This window comes from Suricata suricatta, chromosome 4 (genome assembly GCF_006229205.1).
Source record: "Suricata suricatta isolate VVHF042 chromosome 4, meerkat_22Aug2017_6uvM2_HiC, whole genome shotgun sequence".
Lineage (NCBI taxonomy): Eukaryota > Metazoa > Chordata > Mammalia > Carnivora > Herpestidae > Suricata > Suricata suricatta.
Genome location: NC_043703.1, coordinates 83,036,337 through 83,041,481, shown reverse-complemented (window position 1 = coordinate 83,041,481; position 5,145 = coordinate 83,036,337). Strand labels below are relative to the sequence as shown.

Sequence of the window (5,145 nt, the reverse complement as noted above, 5' to 3'; positions counted from 1 at the left end):
GTGTGTTCCTACCTTTATGTGCATTTAGAAACAAGAATCATTAAAAATTTCAGAAGCTGACCTCACTTGCCTAAGATTGAGACAAAGAATATCATTTGGGGGTCATAAAACTTTATAAATAAATATGAAGCATTACTGGCTCCTAATTTTTACCTGGCCACTTCCTCCCTGAGGTTATACCAAATAGGAAATCAGTATTATTTTATTTTTATCTAGCCAAATTTTTTATTTGTTCTTGGAGTGCTAATGCTTTATGTGTTAGAACAATACTTCAGCGTGTTTAATTACATGAAGGCAAAAACGTAGTGACATAATTTTCCAGAAATTTTTGAGAAAGCAAGGCTTATTAATAGAGATTGGTAGTTGCTATTTTTAAAGTAAGATTTGCAACAAGATATCCTTTTGAAATTACTAGTAGTTAATGTTTATTAATGTTCTTTAGATTAAACCCAAATCATGCTCAATCTCAGCCTACTCCACCAAAGACTACTTTAAAATAGTCTGTGGGTCTGGTTACCACCTACAATACATAACACAGCCCTCTTGTGTTTTCTCGATTTTTGTCCCCCTCCGCCCTCCAAAAAAGTAAAGGAAGAAAGTAAAGGGAGATCCCCTTTCAAGTTACTCTGAGAAAATCACTCTCCCCAAAAGATCCCTAAAAATGTATTCAGCAAATGTGTCCAAGTCAGAGCAGACAAGGAGACTAAGATTCTAGTTCATGAAATGTATAGTAAAATGCTAACATTTTAATCCATTGCTAGATGTAAATAACTTTAGCGATCCCAGTTGGACTATTTAACGTTAATTTAAAATATTTTATAATATGTGTGTGTGTCTCCTCTCACGGGGCTCAGCAGAAATGTGAACAATTATCCAATCAATGTATTCAGCCAAACCTAGCAAGTCAGTCCCCCCAACACTTTTTATTTAAATCTGGTGAATACCTCAACCAGAGGGGTTTGTTCAGGTGTGTGGACCATCTCTCTCTCTTACCACATTAGTAGAATGAAGGCACAAGCAATATCTCATAGAATTAGTTGTGATCTGACAAATTTAATCACTACAGAGAACCAATCTAGACTGTTGAAATTTTCTATGTCTTCTCTCCTTTTTTTTTTTCTTAATAGCTAGGCAGAAGTGAGAGCAGCCTGAATTCTCCAGATAATTAATTCAATTCTCTGATTTATTTTGCCTTCAGTAGACCTCGCCTGGTTCTCTCTTTAAAAGATGCCGGTAGTTGGATGAGGAAAGAAAATAAATGTTTTGAGAGAGCACAGATATAACTCTCCTCGATGTGTGGCATTGCTAATGTCTAAACATTGGGGCTGACTACCTGAAATCCCTCTCCGGTGTCTCTCTGAACCTTTACTGAATTAGCCTCACCCACCTGCTTGCTTACAGACTTGTAAAGGAGAAAGAGAGAGGGAAAGGAGGAGGGAGAGAGAAAATGGTTAGTCTATGAAGTCGGTGTTTAAATTTGAGGGTATTGAAAAAATAATTCACTATGAAAAATGGTTTGATAGAATAACTTGTAATCCACCAACATCTAGCTATTTCCTAAGAGCCTAGTTGGATATGAAACTTGAGATCTGTCAACATTTTATAGTTGCCCTGATTTAATAAACATTTTTCCTTCTTTTCTTTAACTGCCAAATTTTTTAATAAAATTGAATCTTGGATGCCTACATTCTGGGGAGTTTTATTTGCTATATTACAGTTCTGTCGGCTGTTAGGCCACAGAATGCCAAAGTATTTATTCTTACAAATCTTTCTATATGTGTAACTTGAGCCTACTAAAATAGTTCTTTACCCACTTCATTAATTACATCGGCAGAAAAGATTCTTTTACATTTTTGTAGTGAATGACTCTTGGTCCAAATTTTTGAATGAATGTTATGCATTTTAAAATCATTACGTAGCCTGTGTCTACTTATATCACGCCACACCATCACACAGAAAACTTTCTAAAATAAAAGACTAGTTTATTTCTGTGTTGATTTCAAAACCCCATCTAGAGTAAAATGTTTTTACCTCTTTCCAAGCAATATTCCTTTTTTAAAATTTTCACTTGTGGTATTTCCCTCATTTTAACGTCAAACTTTCTACGAGATTAAGAAACAAACCTGAAAAAGCAGTTTGCTATACTGATTTTTATTTTCACAGGCTCACCACTAATATTTAGATACCACCAATGAGTTGCCAGTCTTTGAAATACTCTCTCTGAAATAAACAAGCAATTAATTACATGTGGGAATACCAACATTAATATTCTTAGGTTTTTCAGTAAAGAAATATACATTTATATAAACATAGAGAAGCCAAAATACTATTTTTATAATGCCACTAGAAACAACTCTCATTATGTGAGAAAGCTCTTTCTATCATGGTCTTCAAGAAAGTTTCAAAACTTTATCATTTTGATTCCTCTACCGACTGGGACAAACAGCTTGTAAAGTATAACATCTGGGTACAACATTTCTTTACATTTGCCCGGCACAAAGGTGTATTTGGATTCTTGCCAGTGTGTTCATTTAACGGTAATTCTTATTTTAACCAAAAATAATTTTTAAAAAACCTTTGAAAATGCCAAGATTCAGAATACTATATAATAAGAAGCAAATAGGTAACATGTCCCCCCATGTTAAAGAAATCATTTCTGGTATAAATATATGCTTCAAATTTCCTGTTTATACTCTGAATTATCAGTAGACCACTGAAAGTCTTTTGAGGATAAAGGCCCATAAAATTAAAATTACTTAAAAATGTTTTCTTTATAGTATAATGGAAGATAACATTAATGTTCTTTTTCATTGCATCCAGAATTTAATTTTTATTCTAAAACAACAGTATTTAATTTGGGGGGGGGAACACCCGAATTTAGACAGAATATTTATATTTTCAATGCACATTCTAAAGTATCATGTCCTTTTATTTTACATAAAACAAGTTAAGTTCATAGTACTTTTAAACGGGGTGTAATTAAAATATTACTACTACCCATGTGTTATTTACTGATTTCTGTGGTGTCATCTACAGTTAGCACCATTCATATTTCAAAATAAATTTTGAACTTTTTTTCAATAGGAATATGCTTTACTCACTCTCCCAGCTATTTTAAGACTATCTGTTGTAGAATGTATTGTTAATCGTAGAAGTTTGCTGTATTACACATGGACATGTTATATGCAAATGTATTCAGTTGGGGTATGTATATATGTTGTTATGCTATGTACATAAACATCTACCCATGTGCATATGTATATTTACATCGTGTATAAATATGTGTATATTACCAAAGGGTACTATACTGAAGGAGGAGGAGGAGCTTCTAAGGATTGCCAAACAATATTTTAGTTAACTGTTAACTGAGTGCTGTCTTCTATGGAAGTAATTAGGTTTTCCTTTTTGTTCACAGTCCCAAAGGTGGGTGTTTATAGCCCTGGTTTAGTTGTTTACTGTTTTCCAAAAGGCTAGTTGCATAATCGTATATCAACATACGCTTTAAATAAATTAGTGATAGCCCTCCCCTGCACCTTCCCCTTCTCTTAGGAAAGCCTATGGTCGAGCAACTTGATAAATAATTCAAAGAAAAGCTAAATTCTGATTTTCCAAAAACAAAATCTCATCTCATTAAACATTAACATCTCACCATTAATGTTCCTTATTAAAATGTAGCTGTCTATAAATTGTCCTATGAAAAGGAGTAACTGAAATTATATCAAGATACTAGCTGGTTCAGTCTCTTGAGGTGAATGTGTGTAAATTTCACTTACGGCCTTTCTCCAGGACAGGAGGTCTTATAAAGAATTGTGGCTAATAGTAAAAACATCTAATATTAACAAATCCAAGAAATTCAAAAAATATGTACCTCTGGGATCTCCAAACTACTGAAAATCCTCAGATGCAAAGAAGAGGACAAAAAGAGGACAACTGAAAGTATTTATAAAGTTTCTTTTTAGGGGTCCTCTGACTCTCATGTCATAAAAAATAGTTTGGCGTTTGGGTTCATATTCTCAATAATGGAGAGAATATTTAGCCTTTTTCTGAATTCTCTCTGCCCTGCCTTCCTTTGGAGAGTTGAACAAACTGGATGGGACTGGTTAAGGTTTTAGGAAGAAGGGATTGTATCTGGCCCAAGTTTTCTTCTGCTAGTCTGCTTTTCTCTCCTCAAATTAGAGATAACTGACAGCCCTGTTTTGTATGAAATTATGGAAATCACAGACTGGAGGAAAGGGAAGTCATTATTTCAGAACTGAAAAGGTGTGGGTGTCTTCACCTCCCCCCAAAATTGCCCATTACTGGAAAGGAGCCAGTAAACTGGAAAGGGGCTGAGGACAGTGGCACACAACAGGAGCACAACTATTCAGCTAAAGAGACAGCCAGAAAGTGATTTTCAATGGATTGCTACCTCCTACCTAAGCGTCCAAAAATAAAAACAACCTCCAAGCAATTTTTAAGGCTAAGACAGACAGGAAGCAGATACACAAGCCGCTGAACCGTGGGTTCCTGGTGGGTGAAACCCAGTTGAAGGAACAGGCTGGATGAAGGAAATGCTCTTGATGTCATTCCTCAGCAAACATTGTCCCTTTTAGCCTTTACCCTCGCTCACGTGAGTCAGAGTGTCCATGAATATCCCCAGAACACAAGAGGGTTCTCTTTGGGAATCAGATGGAGAGGAAGGCAAAAGTAGGAGACACACGTGTAGAGGAGAAAAGTGGGGTGGGGGTAGGGGGTCGGGAGGATTGTGGATGAGCTCCAGGCTTGCAGATTTAGATCTCAGGTCTGAAAAGGTTATGCTTGCACCAGAGCATCCCGTACCGCCTCCTGCCCTGCCCTGCGCGCGCACCGGACTCACACGCACACCCTCGCACACGCACACACGCGCACACGCACACTGCTCCAAGCCGCTCCGCTCGTCACACTGCAGAGGAGGCAGCCCCTCCGAGGCGCGCTCGCTGGAGGTGAGGCGGCCCGGCCCCCGCGAGCACATCGCCCGGCTCTCGGGGCTCTGGAGCCCGCAGGGCCCGAACGAGGCGCGCGGCCGCCGGCGTGAACAGGGGCTGCCCGGCGCGGACCCGAGAGAGGGCGGGAGCAGGCCAGGGAGGGGTGACGCCGGCTCCCTCCGCCCACCCCCCCGCGCCTCCC

At 38.2% G+C, this 5,145-nt stretch overlaps 1 long non-coding RNA gene across 1 annotated transcript in view; it reads left to right on the top strand.

Annotated features, from left to right (window-relative positions):
- Positions 1–4,895: 4,895 nt before the first annotated feature.
- LOC115289707 overlaps positions 4,896–5,145 on the top strand; it is a 1,940-nt gene continuing 1,690 nt past the window's right edge. The window contains exon 1 of the long non-coding RNA XR_003907771.1: positions 4,896–4,961. This is a non-coding gene — a long non-coding RNA (uncharacterized LOC115289707). The remainder of the gene's footprint in view (positions 4,962–5,145) is intronic.